The following is a 21,255-nucleotide window of genomic DNA, read 5'->3' as shown; positions in this document are numbered from 1 at the left end:
ATACCCTGGGATATCTGGTAAACATTTAACAACAGGCTCTCGGGAGACAAAAAGATTCCTGAAATTTGTAGTGTTTGCTTATTTCCATGACATAAATATCTTCACCACGGCCAATTTGAAGTAACTGACAGGAGTCACTGGACTTGGCATTGGGAGGGGCCAGTTTTTCTCCAGCCCCACCCAGGGGTCACACAATTGTCAGCTCACCACAGAACTGATAAATCCCACTGTGGAGTATCCCAAAGTAGGTGGCCAATACTTTGGCCACCTCATGCAAAGAACTGACTCATTGGAAAAGACCCTGATGCTGGGAAAGATCGAAGGTGGGAGGAGAAAGGGATGACAGAGGATGAGATAGCTGAATGATATCACTGACTCAATGGACATGAGTTTGAGTCAACTCCAGGAGTTGGTGATGGACAGGGAGGCCTAGCGTGGTGCAGTCCATGGGGTCGCAAAGAGTTGGACACGAATGAGTGACTGAACTGAACTGAGGGAGTATTCCCCTTCTGGGAATCAGGATCCAAAATCGGTACTCTTATCTCACCTTATCTTCACTTATTTGGAAGATTATTGTCTCCATTTTGCACGTAAGAATATCGAGGTTCTGGGTGGTTACATCAGGAATCAGCTCTGCACAGCCCAGGAAAGACCTTCAACCCAGGTCTGTCCATTTGCAAAAGTCTAGGTTCTTTCTTATTAAGGTTGATCCAAAACTTAGCTGCTCAAAAACTTCTCTAAGAGCAAATGTAAGAGTGAATTTATTTACTTTCGAGAAGTGAATAAATGCTTCAGTGGGTAGAACTTATCTTCTGCTACTCCTTGGTGACTCCTTGGTTTGTGTCTCATTAACTCATGCCATAAATGATTTTGCTAAGCCTCTGGGATGGCCATGTTCAGCTGAGATGCAGTGAACTTGATCAACCCACTGCTTCCCACAATGCACTTGGCACAGCACATCCAAGCAGGGGCGTCAGGAGGTCCAAATGCCGGACTCCATCTGCCAACAACTTCCTCCATGAACCCTTAGCCTCCCTGGGCCTCAGTTTCCTTGTTCATAAAATAGAAGAGTTTGATAAACAAGAAGGTGCTTCAGAGATTGTGCCATGAATCTCTCTTCCATTATTGTCTGCTCTCTGCAGCTGGGACAGGATACCTCCTCAACTACCCTCCTCAACCCTGGACCTCAGCACAGACCTGGGCACAACTGAAAATGCCTAATGGATACGTGTCAACTGCAAAAAGAAGCCAGGTCATCTACAGGGAAAACAAGTGAGTTACATACCCAAAGGAGGCAACTTCATTCCGGCAACCTTGAGGGCCTACTTTGCCAGGTCACATGCTGGTGGTTTGAGGGCCCGAGAGAAGAGTTAAACACAGTGCCTGCCTTCAGGAAAGCCTCTCAAGGTACAGAAGGAAGCTGGAAACAATATAATTCTGGGGAGGTTCAATACACTTTGCTTTGTGCCAGGTCTCTGCTCTGAGCTGAGCAAGTCTCCCTTGGGGAACCCATGTTCTTCAGGGCAGAAGGGCACATAAGTAATTACCATTGAAACCAATGAATACTAGTGCCATGGGAGCACAAAATGAGAGGGTTGAGAGGGCATTTGAATTGGGCCTTGAAGGATGTGTAGGAGCTCACCAAGGGGAGAGAATGTGGAGAGACCAACCAGAGTGTTTGGGCAGCAGCAGATGGTTCTGTGTCTGGTGGGTAGTGACTGTGTTGGCAGAGGGAGTCAGAGCAAAGTTGAGAGCCCCCACCAGGTCGTTTGGACCTGCCCACTTCCTTGCCACCCACACTTTCCCTGGCCCCACCACAGGAGGAGGACAGGAAGTTGGGGTGGTCTGTTTGGCCTTCTTCTAGCACATCTGAAGTGCTTCTTGAAGAGGTCCCTGCAGGGATCAAGGCGCCCTCTGGTGGTCATCTGTGGAACTTTCCTCTCCTCCTCAGGATTCTGAGCAGAGGTCAGGCTGGACGACTTTATCGCCCTATGGTTAAAAGTATCAAACTACCTTAAACTGAAAGAAAGGGGGGGAAAAGCAACAGTTCTTATTTTGGTCAGAATGCACAACACCTTGAAGGTAAGGCTGGGCAAATAAGACATTCACCGCTTAAAGCCACAAAACTGGTGACCATCCCACTAGAGGAGACTCAGAAGGGAGTCTAATCCATTCCTTACCCACCACAAATTCAGTGTCCTGGTTAACATCCTGCCAGGTAACACACAGCTTCTGCTGTGTTGTTTCTTCTCCCTAAGGTGGCCCAGCCACCTATAACATGAAGGTCTTACTCTTTGTGCCCCTTCACCAGTGTTCACTAATTCCTTCTGTGAACAACAGCTGAAGACAGGGGTGTATGGAGTCATGTGGACAGAAATAACATACCCAGAGGCTGTGGTTTCTGACTTCTGATTGCACAACTGCTGACACAGGAAAGAAGTTTCCACTAATATTGTGTGGCATTAAAACAGAATCAAAACCAATGGGTGGAAGCTCTCAGTGTGGAAGCAACCCTTGTGGTGGCAGCTAGCACCTTGGAAGGAGTGGCCACTGAAGGGAGGGCCCGAAGCTTAATGGAGTTCACCATCTTGAACATAGGGCACAGTTGGGCAACCGGGTACGGTGGTAAAAGCACTCAACTTGGCAAACTCAGATTTGAGTGAGGTCCTTCCCAACGCTTCCCTGTGGCTTCCCTTGTCCCTTGTGGCTCAGTTGGAAAAGAATCCACCTGCAATACGGGAGGCCTGGGTTCAATCCCTGGGTTGGGAAAATCCCCTGGAAAAGGGAAAGGCTACCCCCTCCAGTATTCTGGCCTGGAGAATTCCACGGACTGTATAGTCCAAGGGGTCACAAAGAGTCGGACATGACTGAGCAACTTGCACTTCACACTTCCCAATGCAGCTCAAGTGACTCCACTGAACTAGGACGCCGACGTCCTGAAACAGGGTGGCAGGTCTTGGATGGAAAGACTCTTCCAAGAGGGAGGCAGGAAGGTCAGAGTCAGGGTAGGAGCCATGACCATGGAAGCAAGAGGCTGGAGTGATGGAAGAGGGGTCATGAGCCGAGGAAAGTCGGCAGCGCCTGGAGTGAGAAAAGGCAGGGAAACAGGTTGTCCCTGAAAGCCTGCAGAAGGAGCCAAGCCTGCCAGCCTATTTGGGACGCCTGATGTCCAGGACTAGGAGAGTAGATCTGTGCTGTCTTAAGCCCCTGCATTTGTGGCAATTTGGCACAGCCACCAACAGGAAACTAATACTCCCCTAGCATCTCCTGAATCCTACCAAACCTTCCTGTACGTGTCTAAGCCAGTTCAGAGATGGTGTCAAGGTCATTTGCTTACCCAGACAATCCTTTCAGAACTAGTATCACACCATCAGGCCAGTTTCCCCTCTACACACTGCCAGCTCCTTCTTTTTTTTTTTTTAAATCTCCATTCTGTTCCGTGGAAACTTCTAAACGGTGGGTCATAGTTGTTTGCTGTTTGGTTGAGAACTGAGGGGATTTGGTGGAAGGAGGAAGGTTTATTTTTAAAAATCACACATACACAGAAGATCAGTCTCTGAGAAACTGTGAAATCTTGTCCAATTTCAACTTTACTCACAGGAACTCACTCAAGAAAGTATTCAAATGAGCCACTCTTTTTTCTTTTTTTTTTCGATAAAATATACGTAACATAAAATTTACCATTTTTACCATTTTTAAGTGTAGAGTTCAATGACATTAAGTACATTTACACTGTTGTGTAACCATCACCAGCATCCCTCTCCAGACCTTTCTCGTCATCCCAAAGTGGAACTCTGTCCCAGTTAAACGTGAATTTGATGCCCAGAACTCAGCCTCTGTGCACCAGTGCTGAGCTGAATCTCGGACAGATTCCTGCATGAAGTAGAAAAGAATGGCTTTATTGCTTTGCCAGGCAAAGGGGGACACAGAGAGCTGGTGGCCTGAAAATCCATGTGTCCCAACCAGGGAAGACTTGGTGAAGAGTTTTAGGTGGTTCTAGGGTGGGTTTGCTGATATGGATCAGGGTGTGTGCGAGGCCTGCACTCCTTTAATCTGGTCTTGGTAGTCTTTTTACAAAATTAATTAGGCTGCCTTGGGTGTCAGTCCCAGTGGGATCTTAGTTGCATCATGCAGCATAGGGCTCTCTAGTTGTGGCATGTGGGCTCCAGAGCCCATGAGCTTCAGAAACTTTGACACCTGGACTTAGTTGCTTAGCGACACTTGGGATCTCAGTTCCATGACCAGGGATCAAACCAGCATCCCCTCCATTGGAAAATAGATTCTTAACCACTGGACCACACCAGGAATGTCCCCAAAGATAATTTTCACTGAAAGATAAAATCATGGGCTTCCCTGGTGGCTCAGTGGTAAAGAATCTGCCTGCCAATACAGGGGACACAGGTTTGATCCCTGGTCTGGGAAGATCCTACATGCCTTGGAGCAACTAAGCCTGTGCACCACAACTACTCAGCTTGTGTTCTAGAGCCCTGGAAGCCAAAACTACTGAAGCCCAAGCACCCTAGGGCCTGTGCTGTGCAACAAGAGTAGCCACTGCGATGAGAAGCCTTCACACTGCAACTACAGAGTCGCCCCCACTCACAGCAACTAGAGAAAAGCCCACCCAGCAATGAAGACTCAGCACAGCCAAAAATAAATAAAATTACAAAAAAAAGAAAGATAAAAACCATGAATCTCATGCAGATATAAAAATGAGCACCTGTTAAAGTTTTTTACCCTACTAATTAATCAATGAGGCAACCAGGTAGATGTTAGAGTAGGTTTAAAAGAAAATCCAAAGAACAGACAAATTTGTAGGTCAAGAGTATTGAAATAAATGTGCAAATGTGAGCCAGACTGGTTTTTCCACCAAGAGGGTGGGCAGGAAGAAAGCCAGCCTCTACAGGATAGGACTGAATTTCCATAGCTGTAGGTAAGAATCATTTCTGTCTGCTATCAATTATCTCTACACTTTACAGAGAACTAGGATCAGAAAACTCAGAGGGATGACCTCTGCTGCTGCTGCTGCTGCTAAGTCGCTTCAGTCATGTCCGACTCTGTGGGACCCCATAGACAGCAGCCCACCAGGTTCCCCCGTCTCTTGGATTCTCCAAGCAAGAACACTGGAGTGGGTTGCCATTTCCTTCTCCAATGCATGAAAGGGAAAAGTGAAAGCGAAGTCGCTCAGTCATGTCTGACTCTTAGTGACTCCATGGACTGCAGTGCACCAGGCTCCTCCATCCATGGGATTTTTCAGGCAAGAGTACTGGAGTGGGGTGCCATTGCCTTCTCCGGGGATGACCTCTAGAATTTACATAACGTATAGTTTCCCACTGAAATTTTTTTTTTTTCTATGAGAAGTAGCAGGGCTGAGGAGAAGGAATTAAAAAGAAGAGCAGACCGGGGGACTTCCCTGGTAGTCCAGTGGCTAAGACTCTGCTCTCAATGCAGAGGGCCTGGGTTCAATCCCTGGTCAGGGAACTAGAGCCCACATACCACAACTAAAGATCCCACATGCCAAAACCATGATGGAAGATTCTACGTGAGACAACTAAGACCCAGTGCAGCCAAGTAAATAATAAAGAAAGAAGATGAAGAAGAGCAAATCAGTGGAACTTCTGAGGGAGGAAGGACCTCAGGAGTAGGGGGGAAAAAAGTCCACATATTTCTGAAAGCTGCTGGAGCTTCAACTATTAATTTGTTACTTGGGACACTACTGAATTTTGCAGTGCAACTCTGCTGTGAAAGAGCTAAGGGTTTGCTTCAAGGGCAGCAGGAAGGGGAAGCCACAAAGCAAGGCGGGACCGAGCACCATCATGCTCAGGAGATCCACAGTGTTGGGATGAAGGCAAAGCTGCAGGGGAGTGGTACTTGGGCCACCCAGGCAGTCTGACCAAGGCTGAACCTCTCAGACCAGGTGCTGCCAGGGTGTTCTCCACGTCAGAGAGGCCTTGAGGCCCAGGCCTGAATGGAGAGATGTGCACATTCCAGAAATGAGAAGGACAAGATTACCCCTGAAGGAAGAATTCTGAGATGGAGGGAATTCCTGCCTGTGGACATGGAACAGTCTGGAGTCCCTATGACCACTGCATGGAGAGCACTGCCTGTGATTGCTGCCCTGGCATTCTCCAAAGGTGAATGAGGGAAGGAACCACTTCAGCTCCCACTGAACTGAAGAGATTCTCAGAAAGCTAAAGCCTGGTGGGTGGGGCTAAACCCCTGCTTCTTCCTCCATTCACCCTTTTCCTGGGATCCTCAGTGGAAAGTCTCCTCTGAAAGTCTGCAGATATTCTCCCCGCTACCACCAGACGGCGCCCCTCTCCACCACACTGACTAATTGTCAAACCAGATAAGACTCGCTTGGAGAAGGCAATGGCAACCCACTCCAGTACTCTTGCCTGGAAAATTCCATGGACAGAGGAGCCTGGAAGGCTGCAGTCCATGGGGTCGCTAGAGTCGGACACGACTGAGCGACTTCACTTTCACTTTTCACTTTCATGCATTGGAGAAGGAAATGGCAACCCACTCCAGTGTTCTTGCCTGGAGAATCCCAGGGACGGGGGAGCCTGGTGGGCTGCGGTCTATGGGGTTGCACAGGGTCGGACACGACTGAAGTGACTTAGCAAGCAACAGACTCATTAGAAAAGACCCTGATGCTGGGAAAGATTGAAGACAGAAGGAGAAGGGGACGACAGAGTACGAGATGGTTGGATGGCATCACCGACTCAATGCACTTGAGTCTGAGCAAGCTCCAGGTGATGGTAAAGGACAGGGAAGCCTGGCGTGCTGCAGTCCATGGGGTCACAAAGAGTCGGACAGGACTGAGCGTCTGAACAACACACTTACAGAGGAGCCTGGCAGAGCCCAACCCAGCCTGCTCTCCTAGCGTGAAAACCATGGGAATTTCTACTGTCTGGGCTGGAGGAGGAGCAGTGGAAAATAGATACTGCCTGAAGAGCTGAGAACCCAGACAGGGAAAGAAGATTCCCATCTTCTCCAACCCTCTGACCACATACTGCTATTTTTTCACTTCACACTCATTGGTTAGGGCTTCCCTGATGGTCCAGTGGTTAAAGGCTATGCTCCCAATGCTGGGCACCCAGATTTGATCCCTGGTCAAGGAACTAGTTTGCTCATGCTGCAACTAAGACCGATGCAGCCAAAGAAACTAATTAATTAAAAAAACCAAGATCAACCCTTTTCTCCTCCAAAATATGTTTAATAAGCACTTGTCATGAGCTCTGTTCTCTATGCTTGGGGGATACAGAAGTGCACAAAACACATATCTCTGCTCTCCTACAGTTTATTTTCTAGATAAGGAACAGTCACGACAGGAAACATAACACACATAAATATACAATACAGCAGGTGGTAGCAAGGATTTTGGAGAATAATAATTCAATATTATTGTGTAACTGTGTAACTGAATCACTTTGCTGTACATCAGAAATTAACACAACACTGTAAATCAACAAATAAAAAGCAAAGTCTTGCTATATATAGTGCAAGGGACTATATTCAATATCCTATAATGAACCATAATGGAAAATAAAATAACATCTCTTGATGAAAAATTTCCAAGCATTTGATGAATCAGGAAGCTATTCTTCATAATGGGGAGAAACATCAGTCAATCAAACAGACCCAGAAATGATAGATTAGTGGACAAAATTAGTGGACAAAAGCATGTTAAGTAGAGACTTTTTTTTTTCCAATTTGATAAAAATTGATAAAAAATATAAACCCACATATCCAAGAAACTCAAAGAACCAAAAACACAAGAAATGTGAAGCAAATGACACCACAGTACATCAAAATTTAAACTAGCAGTAAAGAGAAAATCTAAAAGCAGCCATAGAAAGAAAGGGCACATTACAGCTAGAGAAATACATATTTCATTAATCTCCTTATTGGAATCAGGGTGACCTAGAAGATAGGGAAGAAACATTTTAAAATTACTAAAAGTAAAACAAACAAACCACCCATCAATCTAGAATTCTATAGAATGACAAAACAAATACTAAAATTAATGAGTTTAATAATGTTGCAGGATACAATAGAAAACTAAATTATGTAACAGCAATGATTAATCAGATATTGAAAATACCTGATGAATCAGATATTTCAAAATACCATAAAATATTATCTACTTGGGGAGACATCTGACAAGGACATGTAGGACTTGCACATTGAAGACTACAGAGAAATGAAAAGAAATCCCAAATAGAGACCTGTATTATATTCATGGGTCAAAAGACTCAGTACTAGTAAATGTCCATTCTCTCCAAGTTGATCTACAAAATCAACATGATTCCAATCAAAATCTCAGTGGGCTTTTTTGGTGGAACAAGCTGATTCTAAAATTGAGATGGAAATGCAAAGATGGATAATGGCCAACATAACGTGGAAGAAGAACAAAGTTGGAGGCTTAATAATACCCGATTCAAGACTTATTATAAAGCTCAAATAATAAAAGCAATGTGTTGGGCTTCCCTGATGGTCCAGTGGCCAAGACTCTGAGCTCCAAGTGCAGGGGACATGGGTTTGATCCCTGGTCAGGGAACTAGATCCCACATGCAGCAACTGAAAAGGTCCCACGTGGCTTCAAGAAAGACCCAATGCAGCCAAATAAACAAATACTTAAAAGAAATGTATTATCAGTACAAATATATCAAATATACAATTAGATCTTTGGAACAGAATATAGAGTCAAGAAATAGACTTGTATTTATATGGTTTTTAACAAAGATGCAAAGGCGATTCCCTGAAGAAAGGCTTGTTTTTCAATTCCTTAAATAGGTCAATGGAACAGAATAGAGTGTTCAGAAATAGATGTACACATATATGGTCAATTGATTTTCAACAAAGGTACAAAGGCAATTCAGTGCAGAAAGAAAGAATAGTCTTTAAAAAAAAATAGTGCTGAAATCATGGGACATCCACAGGCGAACAAAACAAAACAACCAAAAACCAAAACAGACAAAGCGAAACCAGAACACTCAAAATGAACCCTGGAACTAAACAGAAAACTCAATATTATACAACTCCTAGACAAAAACACAGGAGAAAATCTCTCTGACCTTAGATTTACCCAAGATTTCTTAGATACTACATTAAAAGCACTATCTTAAAAGAAAAAAAGTCAATAAATTCGACTTCGCCAAGATTAGAAACTTCTCTTCATTGAAGACAGGACACCATTATAAGAGAGTAAAAAGATTAGCCAGAGACTGGAAAATATGTGAAAATCGTATATCTCATAAAGACCTGAACTCTGAAAACTTACTAAGAAAACAAATAATCCAGTTAAAAAATGGGGAAAATATTTGGACACTTCACCAAAGAAGATATAAGCAACTTGCAAATTGCAACTGAGTCATTGAAAGCATCTCCAACATAACGTTGTTTTTGTCGTTTAGTCACTAAGTCATGTCCAACTCTTTTGCGACTCCATGGACTGTAGCCCGCCAGGGTCCTCTGTCCATGGAATTTTCCAGGCAAGAATACTGGAGTGGGTTGCCATTTCCTACTTCGGGAGATCTTCCTGACCCAAGGATCAAACCTGCATCTCCTGCTTTGCAGGCAGATTCTTTACTGCTGAGCCACTAGGGAAGTCCATTTAGTGGTTAGGAGAATGCAAATTGAAATATCAGTCTACACACTTGTTAGAATGACAGCAATAAAAAGACTCACCATTCAAGTCTCTGTGAGCATGTGAGTGATCTTTTACACTCTGGTAGGAACTTAAATGAAGCAACCACTTCATGGAAAATAGTTTGATAGTTTTTGAAAAAGTTATGAGACCCACTTCCACCACGGATCCCCTATTTATTTACCTGAGAGAAATGAAAGCACATGGCCAGGCGAAGATTTGTACACAAGCACTCAGAGATGCTTTATTTGGGAATCAAAAACTGGGAGCAATTGAAATGTTCATCCACAGGCAAATGGATAAACAACTTGTAGTACATTCATACATCAGAAAATATTAAACTGAGCAATAAACAGAAGTGCCTTGTTGATCCACGCTACAACAAGGATGAATCTCAAAATAATTGTGCTGAGTGAAAGACTCTGGACAAAAAGGGATGTGTACTGTGTGAGTCCATCTATGCATAACCATTCCCCCACCCCAAACTGCAAGCTAATCTATAGTGACAGAAAGTGTATCAGGAGTTGTTGTGGGGGGGATGGGGGGAGAAGTGGGAAGAAGGGATGACAAAAGAACATGCAAAAATTGGGGGGAGGTGATAAATATATTCATTACATTGACTGTGTTGTTGGTGTATGGGATATGTATTTTTGTACACATAAAAACTTACCAAACTGTACCTTTTTATTTTTTTGCCATGCCGCTGGCTTGTGGGATATTAGTTCCCCATCTGGGGATTGGACCTGGGCTCTGGCAGTGAAAGAGCTGAGTCCTAACCACTGAATCATCAGGGAATTCCCAAAAGTGTACACTTTAAACATGTGCTGTTTCTTTTATGTCAACAATACCTTGAAACGCTGTTGAAAAAAAAAGGTCTGGGGAGAAGGCTGAGTGTCAGAACATGGAGGACTTTGAAAGCCAGAATGAGGGACGTGGGTGACCCTGGAGTGATGGGCAGCACTGGGCTGTTTCAGATAGAATTTGGTCTTGAGGAGTCAACCCTTGTGGGTAGGGCCAGAAATAGCCCAGAGGGGCAAAATCAGGGCAAGAGATTCTTTTTTTTTCCCTAATTAATTTGGCTGTGCCAGGTCTTAGTTGCGGCATGTGGGTTCTTGTTCCCTGACCAGGGATCAAAGCCGGGCCATCTGCTTTGTGAGCACAGAGTCTTTACCACTGGACCGCCAGGGAAGTCCCAGGAGATTCTTATAATGGCTCCACCAGAGGGATGGGGTTGTATTCTAGAGATAAAGGAAGGAAAAGCAACTGGATCAATGATGACTTAAGACCTATTCCCTGGCTCCCAGGACAGTCATTTAATAAACCAAATCTGGGGCAAGGAGTGCCTTTAGGGCTTGGGAAAAAAAAAATCCTGCCTGTCTGCTTCTTTCTTGTTTCTCCCTTGTGGATGGGGTCTGGTGACCGCAGCTCTCTCTGCTGACCACAGCTGGGCTTACTGCCTGTCAGAGAGCCACTCACTCAGCCACAGCTCACCCGGCAGGAAGGGGCCCGACCAGCTGAGGCACTCTTCCTACTGATCTTCCAGGCTCCTCCCGTGCCCAAGCCAGGCACTGATTTCTCCCTCAAGTCCCGGTCCCCCTTGCGTCTGACCTCCATCTTTCCAGCTTTCATGTAAGCCATGCATTTTCATCTCTGCCCTGTGTCTTGCTTGAATGAAGCTGAGGTCGCTGCCCAGACATCTAGCCCCCTCCTCACTGCCCAAGGACCCACCTCAGTTTACTCCCGAAATGCCACAGCTGCCACAGTCCCCTGATTAATGGGTGACCCCATCAGGTGACAGAAATCTAAATATAGCTGTGGCTGACTGCCTGGCTGGCTCACTTCCTGTATGTGTTCAGGGCAAAAGACCAAGATGTGTGCCTTCCCCAGGCCTGCAGATCCAGACGCTTGCTGCTGAGAGAGCACTCAGGGCACAGGTTTGCAATCTGATGACAAAGAGAGAAAGAGCAGGTGTATGTGTAGAAGACAGCACAGTCCAGGGATAGATGGGGGCCAAACCCAAGGCTGGAGGCAAGGTTTGGAGCCTTGAAGAGTGATTGACATCCCTGAAGGATGGATTTCTACAAGGTTCATCCTTCCTTGTGGGGAATCTGCAGAAGCTTTTGATTGAGATCTTAAATGAGTGTCTGAACACCCTCCCCACACTGAGTGTTTCATTCTTCTATCTAGTTATCCTTGCAGCAGATATTCATTGAAGCCTCTTCACTGAAACTCTGGCTGTAGATCCTGCTTTCAAGGAGTGCGTGCTTAGTCATTTCAGTCGTGGCCGACTTTTTGCAACCTCATGAACTGTAGACCACCAGACTCCTCTGTCCATGGGATTCTCCAGGCAAGAATACTTGAGTGTTATTGAGGGCATGAATACATGCCCTCCTACAGGGGATCTTCTCGACCCAGGGATTGAACCCTAGTCTCTTGCATCTCCTGTATTGGCAGGTGGATTCTTTACCCACTGAGCTACCTGGGAAGCCCTTTGAGGAGTGGAGATCAAAGAACAAAACCAGAAATAACAGCCACTGTGATAAGGGCACTAAGAGGGCTGGTCTTCTTCCCAGATCTGGGAGGGGATGAGTGAAGGAAGGTTTGGTGGAAGAGATTCTATTCAGATTCAACCCAAAGAGTTAGAAGAAATAAACAGAGAGATGTATCAAGTGGGACTGATGACCTTGGAGATATCTGCAAAGAACTATAAGTAGTTTGTCTATTGGGTGCTTGGTGAGATGGGGTGGGGTGTCTAGAGGAGGTGAGGCAAAGCTGGGATCCTGTTCTTGAAGGCCCTGTGTCCCTGGCTGAGAAATGTGGGTTGTGTCCAACCAGCAGCAGAGAGCCACCCAAGCTTTTAGGCATGTTGGAAGGGTCATTCAGAGTCAGAGTGAAATGGAGGTAAGCAAGATGGGAGGTGGGGGAATCCGCAAGGAGATGATGGAGGTGTCCCAGGTGGTCAGCAGTGAGGCCTGAGCTGGGTACTTGTGGTGAGAGCAAGAGGAGAGAGTCTGAGACAGGAAGGAGGTGGAATTTGATCTGGCTACCAGAACTGGGGCCCAAGGAAGAGCAGGTGTGATCACCCCCATTTTATAGGCAGGATACTGATTGCCCACTATCAAATATGTTTGAACACATTTTGGAGTGCGGGGCACCTACTTTGGGTCCGATATTGCGCTGACGGATTAACAGTAGTCCCGGATCCATTGAGAAATTTGCTCTCACCAAATGATTTTCAGATTTAGGTGATTCTACTATTGACAACAGAGCTTCCCTGGGGGGAAGCTAAACAACATATTTTTGAGCACATGCTACTGATTATTCTAGTTACTTACTGTATTTATAATTACTCACACTGCTGCTATTATTTTCTCAAAACTGACTATAAGCTCAGGGTCAAAAGCATTAATTAGTGTGGATGTAAACGTGGAGTTCAAACATTCTTTTGGATAATCTCTGTCTCCTGTTCTGTTGCTCATTTGCCAGATTTTTATCAGCTCTGACTACTTCACCATTGTTTTCATATCATACATGGCTGTAGAAGGACTTCTACTGGGAGTAACAGAGGTGTCAGGTCTGCTGTTTCCTTGTTTGGGGTGTGTACTGGTTTTATTGGTTTATCTTCAATCATCTTTGCAAGGCGTGTGCCCAGTCTTGGAGGGTTGGTTTAGTGCAAACTGGATAATGTCATCAGAAAACCTGTTTCACTGGGCCCACTTAAACTGCAGCACATCACAATAGGCTGAAAGCAAAGACCGCAGGTGCCACCGTGCCCCTGTCACCCTGCTCCCCAGCAGCTGTGGGTGGGCCTCCCCCTCTTCTATCAGGACACCTGGTGCCTCCTGATAGAGGGACTTTGGGAGACCTGATCTACTCACCAGGAGGCCAGGGCCCAGCTGCACAATGTATTCATATCAGATCAGTCGCTCAGTCGTGTCCGACTCTTTGCGACCCCATGAATCACAGCACACCAGGTCTCCCTGTCCATCTCCAACTCCCAGAGTTCACTGAGACTCATGTCCATAGAGTCAGTGATGCCATCCAGCCATCTCATCCTCTGTCGTCCCCTTCTCCTCCTGCCCCCAATCCCTCCCAGCGTCAGAGTCTTTTCCAATGAGTCAACTCTTCGCATGAGGTGGCCAAAGTACTGGAGTTTCAGCTTCAGCATCATTCCTTCCAAAGAAATCCCAGGGCTGATCTCCTTCAGAATGGACTGGTTGGATCTCCTTGCAGTCCAAGGGACTCTCAAGAGTCTTCTCCAACACCACAGTTCAAAAGCATCAATTCTTCGGTGCTCAGCCTTCTTCACAGTCCAACTCTCACATCCATACATGACCACAGGAAAAACCATAGCCTTGACTAGACGGACCTTTGCTGGCAAAGTAATGTCTCTGCTTTTGAATATGCTATCTAGGTTGGTCATAACTTTCCTTCCAAGGAGTAAGTGTCTTTTAATTTCATGGCTGCAGTCACCATCTGTAGTGATTTTGGAGCCCAGGAAAATAAAGTCTGACACTGTTTCCACTGTTTCCCCATCTATTTCCCATGAAGTGATGGGACTGGATGCCATGATCTTCATTTTCTGAATGTTGAGCTTTAAGCCAACTTTTTCACTCTCCACTTTCACTTTCATCAAGAGGCTTTTGAGTTCCTCTTCACTTTCTGCCATAAGGGTGGTGTCATCTGCATATCTGAGGTTATTGATATTTCTCCCGGCAATCATGATTCCAGCTTGTGTTTCTTCCAGTCCAGCGTTTCTCATGATGTACTCTGCATATAAGTTAAATAAACAGGGTGACAATATACAGCCTTGATGTACTCCTTTTCCTATTTGGAACCAGTCTGTTGTTCCATGTCCAGTTCTAACTGTTGCTTCACCCTGTGTAATATATTTCAAGCTTTTTAGTCTTGATCCAAAGTCACACTCAGATTAGCTTGCAGATCTCTGGAAAGAGAAGCACTGTGTCCTCATGCTGTTTGTTTTTTTAATATATAATTTATTTATTTTATCTGTTTATCTATTTTTGGCTATGCTGGGTCTCTAGCATGGCGAGCAGAGGCTATTCTAGTTGCCACAAGCAGGCTTCTCATCTCAGTGGCTTCTCTTATTGTGGAGCACGGACTCTAGGGCCCACAGGTTCCAGTAATTGTGGCACTTGGGCTCAGTAGCTTGTGGTTCCCAAGCTGTAGAGCACTGGCTCAGTGGCTGGTGCAGGGGCTTAGTTGCTCCATGGCCAGTGGGATCTTCTGGGACCAGGGATGAACCTGTGCCTCCTGCACTGGGAGATGGATTCTTTATCACTGGCCACCAGGCGAGCCCCTCATGCTGTTTTTTAAAAGAAGCACTTGTCACTGGTGGAATTGCTTTTTAGTTTATTTGTTTGTTATCTATTATGTCTGCTCTGCTAGACAGTAAGCTTTGTGAGAGCAGGAACGGTGTCTCTTTCACTGGGGTATCCTCAGTACCTAAAACAGAGTTTGGTGGGTAGCAGTCACTCTCTGGGGCTTCCTTGGTACCTCAAATGGTAAAGAATCTGCCTGCAGTGCAAGAGACCTGGGTTTGATCCCTGGGTCGGGATGATCATCTGGAGAAGGAAATGGCAACCCACTCCAGTATTTTTGTCTGGAGAATCCCATGGACAGAGGAGCCTGTTGGGCTATATAGTCCATGGGGTCGCATGGGGTCACAAAGGGTCGGATACAACTGAGCAACTAACACTTTCACTTGCAGTCACTCTTTCCATATTGGATGGATGGATGAGTGAATGGATTAATGCAGCAGTCCCCAACCATTTTGGCATCAGGGACTGGTTTTGTGGAAGACAGTTTTTCCATGGGGTAGAGTTGGGGGTGGTTTCAGTTTTGCTGGGTGCTTACCTCCTGCTGTGTGGGCTTGGGGGGTGGTTTCTGGACTGAGGCATACACATCAGATTCCCATGTTACCCCCTCCCAAAGTCTAGAGTTACAGCTATGCTGGAGAATTGATTTACATTGGTCCCCTGCATGACTGAAAAGACAGCCACAGTCATCTCACCTCTGCTACTTAAAAATGATGTAAGAGTTTTAACCAATGCAATGAGACCAAAAAAAAAAAAAAAAAGACACAAAAGGTACAGTTGCTAGTAGTTGTTGAGTTGGTCAAAATGTTTTTTTTGGATTTTTCCATAAGATGTTATGGAAAAACCAGAAAGGACTTTTTAGCCAACCCAATAAAATCAAAAGAAATGATTGGTTACAAGAGTGTTTGAGGGGAGGCTGAAAAGGAAACATTATTTTTGCCAAAATTATTTGAGAATGCAGGTGTTTTGCTGGTTATTGCCATCTTAGAAAGAGAAGGAAGAGAAAAAGTTAACACTATTGGGGACTAGCCAAGTGTCAACAAAGATCTAATTTATGATTAAATTATACATGCCTGCTTCCTTGTCATTATCATAACAGTTCTTTTCAATGTATTTACTGGGACTGACAAAGAAGGAACTAAGTACATTCCATAAGATAGTCATCTATTAGAGGACAAGAGGCTTTTTGTTTTGTTTAATCTTACAGGAATCTAACCTTTAACCACAAGGCTTGAGATAAGCAGAAAACTTGTAAACTGTATTTATCATGACAGATTGTATTTGTTCATTTGGGCCATAAAATACACCTGATATAGGACATTGAATTTGCTTACTTAATCCAAAAGTTAACTCAATGGTTTTATGATAATTAATGTGCCATTTTATAAATGAAGTAATTTGGGTTGCATACATGTGGATTGGCTCAAAGAGCTGCTGGGAGGTCTGGAGAACCAGGTTGGAGGTTATGTGCTGAGATCCACAACCAAAATTATGGCATACAACCAGTCTGGAGAGGACACCTCTGCTGCTGTCTGAGCGTTAACTGTGCGGTGACATTGTTGATGGCACTGGGAACTGGAGGCTACCACTGGTATGGTTGCCACCGCTGATGCCAGAAGCTGGGTGTGGCTGTCACCCCCCTCTACCACTGTCAGTGATGATGCTCCATCATCTCTATTTATTCTTTAGCTCCTGATTTGATATTCTGGACAGTGCACTGGATTGGCTGTACCTAGATCACGTGCTCAGGCCCATCCTCAAAGGAGACTAAGAAAGTAAGTATCTGGAAAGTTTCAGCTTCTATGCTGGGAGGAGGGCTGTATCATTCACCAAGACTGTTAAGGTGGGGAGAGGGCTTCCAAATGTAGGAATGGGGTTCTGATATAGGAAAGGGGCTCAGATTCTGAGAAGCCATTTATTTATCTGTTTTTAACAATAAAATTATTTATTTATTTGTGACTGAGCTGGGTCTTTGTTGCTGCCCACAGGCTTTCTCTAGTTGCGGCAAGTGGAGGCTACTCTCTAGTTTTGGTGCATGGGCTTCTTGTTGCAATGGCTTCTTTTGTTGCAGAGCACAGGCTTAGTTGCCCCGTGGCATGTGGAATCTTCCTGGATCAGGGACTGAACCCATGTCCCCTGAACTGGCAGGCAGATTTTTTACCATTGGGCCACCAAGGAAGTCCCTGAGCAGTCATTTAAAAATATAAACTCATCATAACTGGATAACTTCAGCTCTACTCTTTGCACGTCGTGAGAACATCATCTTCTTATACTGATTGAACTCACTTTTGATGTGTGACCACGGGCGAGTTTGCAATACTGCCACACTATTCTGCTTCAATTTCCTAGCACCTTCATTTTTCTGCTTTCGATACACTATCTCATGTTTCTCTCAAATCTGTAGCATCTCCTCCTCAGCCTAATTGTGTCTCTTTTTAGTGATCCCTTGGGAAGACAGACACATTAGAGGAGCTCTATCCGGCTTCCTTGATAGCTCAGTTGGTAAAGAATCTGCCTGCAATGCAGGAAACCCTGGTTTGATTCCTGGGTCAGAAGATCCGCTGGAGAAGGGATAGGCTACCCAGTCCAGTATTCTTGGGCTTCCCTGGTGGTTCAGCTGGTAAAGAATCTGCCTGCAATGTGGGAGACCTGGGTTCGATCCCTGGGTTGGGAAGATCCACTGGAGAAGGAAAAGGCCTCCAGTATTCTGGCCTGGAGAATTCCACGAACTGTACAGTCCATGGGATCGCAAAGAGTCGGACACAACTCAGCACCTTTCACTTTCACTTTCACTATCTCTTCCCACCAACCCAACCCATCCTCCTTGTCCTCTGGATCCTACCCTCTCTCACCTACTCAGCTCCTTCCCTCCTGCACCCCTTTTCAGTTTAGAAGATCATCCCTACTGGCATGGAAACATGTGTTCACATCCCCTATCTTCAAAATCATGCTTTCTAAACAAAACCAAAACCTGCTCCAAGCCCACGTCCCCAACAAACCTCAGCATCAGAATTGTCTATCTTTGCTCTCATTCTTCCTCAAATCCAATTTTTCCACAAACAACTTCAGTCAGGCTCTTGTCCTCACTATTTTATTAATATCAAGGTCACCAATGACCTACTTCTTGGGTCAAAGCCCATGTTTGTTTGTGGATTTTTCTGTTGTCCTCTTATTGAACTTCAAAGCGCATGTGATAGTGTTGAACACTGTCTTTTTTGAAATGCTTTCTTCTTGAGCTTCCAGGACTTCACACTGGTTTTTCCCCTCTTTCTCAACTGACTTTGTTTGCCCAGAATTCCTCTCCTTAGGAGTCGCCTATCCTCCATCTAATTCTTTCCCTCGGTGATTTTTCCAGCCTCTTTACCTTTTTTTTTAAAGCTCAAGAATATTTATAGGAATTCAAACATATATAGCATCCAACAAGATAAACTTAATAATGTCCAATAAAAAATTATCAACATGCAAATAGGCAAGATATTATGATCTATAAAAAGTAGAGAAAAAATTAGTATTATGTAGCTTGGAGAAGGCAATGGCATCCCACTCCAGTACTCTTGCCTGGAAAATCCCATGGACAGAGGAGCTTGGTGGGCTGCAGTCCATGGGGTCACACAGAGTCGGACACGACTGAAGCGACTTAGCAGCAGAAGCAGCAGCTATATTCCCTAAGTTTAAGAAGCTGGAGTAAATATTGCACATTTTAAATAAAGACCAAAGATGTTTAAAAAGACCCAACTGGACATAAATGGATGAAAACTGCAGCATGAAATGACACTAATGAGATGAAGCCTTTCAGTTTTTGCCTGAACCTATTTTTTTATTCCTCCATGAATTTTATCATTTTCCACTTAAATTGTTATTTTGAAAAATTTCAAGCTTAATTAAAAGTTGGAAGAATAGTAACTCTGAACTCTTCCATGAAGTCTATCAGTTGCTAACATTTCACTAACATCTGTGTGTGAACTCTGTCTTCCTCTCACCTTCCTTTCTCCCTCTGTCCCACTCACTTAATTTTTTGCTGAACCATTTACAAGCAAGTTTCAATCAACGTAATACTTCTCCCTTAAATATTTTTGCATGTATATACCCCAAGATTGGAATAAAGATCTTCCTAAGTAGCTATAGTACTATTATGACATCTAAAACAAAGAATAAATTAATGTCACCTAATATGCTGTGCATATTTAAATTTCTCCAAATTTCTAATATATGACTTCTATAGACATTTTTTTCTTTAAATCCAAGATCCAATCAAAATGTATCTGTTACATGTGGTCATTAATATCTCTAGTCTCTTTTAGTATAGAACAGATGACCCCTTCCCCTGCCATCCCCCTCCTTCCCACCAATGATGATTTTTGGAAGAGCTGTCTCTTATAGAATGCATTCTAGATCGATATTTCTCAACTAGGGTGATTTTTTTTTTTTTACCTCCAGGGTAAATTTGGCAATGTTTGAAGCCATTTTTGGTTGTCACAACTCGAAAGGTGTGTCTTAATCCCTTTGGACTGCTATAACAAAATAACATAGCCTGGGTCATTTGTAAACAATAGAACTTTATTTTTCACAGTTCTAGAGGCTGGGAATTTCATGATCGAGACGCCAGAAGATTCAGTGTCTGGTGAAGGCCCACTTCCTGGTTCACGGACTTTTTTGCTATGATGTCAAATGGTGAAAGGAGGGAGCTTTCTTGGGCCTCTTTTGTTGTTTTTGGTGTTCAGTTGCTAAGCTGTGTTCGACTCTTTGCAACCCCATGGATTGCAACGTGCCAGGCTGCCCTGTCCTTCATTATCTCCTAGAGTTTGCTCAAAACTATATCCATTGAGTCGGTGATGCTATCTAACCATTTCATCCTCTACAGCCCCCTTTTCCTTTTGCCTTCACTCTTTCCTAGAGTGTGTGCGTGTCTACAAAGTCGCGTCAGTCATGTCTGACTCTTTGCAACCCTATGGGCTCCTCTGACCATGGAATTCTTCAGGCAAGAATACTGGAGTGGGTTGCCATGCCCTCCTCCAAGGATCTTCATGACACAGGGATCAAACCCACATCTCCTGTTCTCCTGGATTGGCAGGTGAATTCTTTACCACTGAGCCACCAGGGGAAGGCCTCTTTCCAAGCATTAGGATCTTTTCCAATGAGTTGGCTCTTCACATCAAGTGGCCAAAGGATTGGAGCTTCAGCTTCAGCAGCAGTCCTTCCAAAGAATATTCAAGGTTGATTTCCTGTAGGATTGTTTGGTTTAATCTCCTTGCATTCCAAGGACTCTCAAGAGTCTTTTCAGTGCCACAACTTGAAAGCATCAATTCTTTGATGCTCAGCCTTCTTTATGGTCCAACTCTCACATCCGTACATGGCTAATGGAAAAACCATAGCTTTAATAAGGATATTATTCCCATTCATGAGCCTCTGCTCTCATGATCTAATCACCTTCCAGTGGTCCCACCTGCTAATACTATCACCTTGGGGATTAAGATATTAACATATGAACTTTGGAGGGACACAAACATTCAATCTATAGCAAGGTGCTACTGGAATGTAGTGGGTAGAGACCAGGGATGTGTCTAAACATTCTTCAGTGCACACAGCAGTACCCACAATAAAGAATTAACCAGCCAAATTATCAGTGGTGTTAAGGTTGAGAAACTCTACGCTAGAGTTTTCTGATTGCTTACTTATGATTAGATTCAGATTTGACATTTTTTTTGGTGAGAAACCTAAACAGTTGCTCTTGGGGCTTTATAGTAAATCTCATCAGGAGGCTCCTCCTGTCACAGCATCCCTCTTGGTGTTCCCTAAGTCTGATCACTTGGTTAGAGTGGAGACTGTTGGGTCTCTCCACTGAAAAGCTACACTTCCTGCTTTGTAGTTAGTGAGTAATCTCTGAGGTGATACTTGGAGGTCTTGTGAATATTCTATTGCCTCCAAATATTTTATCCAATAACTTACCATCTATTGATAATCGTTGCCAGAACCAATTAGTACACCAGGGGTTGCAGAATGGTTGTTTTCTTCTAGTCTGTTTTTCCTTCTGTCATTATTAGCTGGGTTTCTTCTGTAAAGAAGAGCTCTTTGTTTCTACTTTTCTTTTTCACTTTACTGTAGATTAACAGAAATGTTAATTTAACATATTATAAACCATTATCATTGTTACACATTTTGATGCTCAAATTGCCACTAATTTGGCCAATGGGAGTCAAGTCAAGCTGTCTCCTGTGTCCTTTTGACATTCCCATGGATGGAGGAGCCTGGCAGGCTACAGTCCATGGG

The 21,255-nt window shown here is 44.4% G+C and overlaps 1 long non-coding RNA gene across 2 annotated transcripts in view; it reads left to right on the top strand.

Moving 5' to 3' along the window:
- Positions 1-21,255, top strand: part of LOC101904050 (uncharacterized) — a 70,308-nt gene that overhangs the window by 36,858 nt on the left and 12,195 nt on the right. Inside the window, exons 3-4 of one of the 2 annotated variants that reach the window (XR_009491592.1) lie at positions 1,143-1,272; positions 16,678-16,763. This is a non-coding gene — a long non-coding RNA (uncharacterized lncRNA). The other variant, XR_009491593.1, reaches the window with a different exon arrangement.

The sequence above is a fragment of the Bos taurus genome, chromosome 19 (genome assembly GCF_002263795.3).
Source record: "Bos taurus isolate L1 Dominette 01449 registration number 42190680 breed Hereford chromosome 19, ARS-UCD2.0, whole genome shotgun sequence".
Classification (NCBI taxonomy): domain Eukaryota; kingdom Metazoa; phylum Chordata; class Mammalia; order Artiodactyla; family Bovidae; genus Bos; species Bos taurus.
This window is presented reverse-complemented; position numbering and strand designations above follow the sequence as displayed.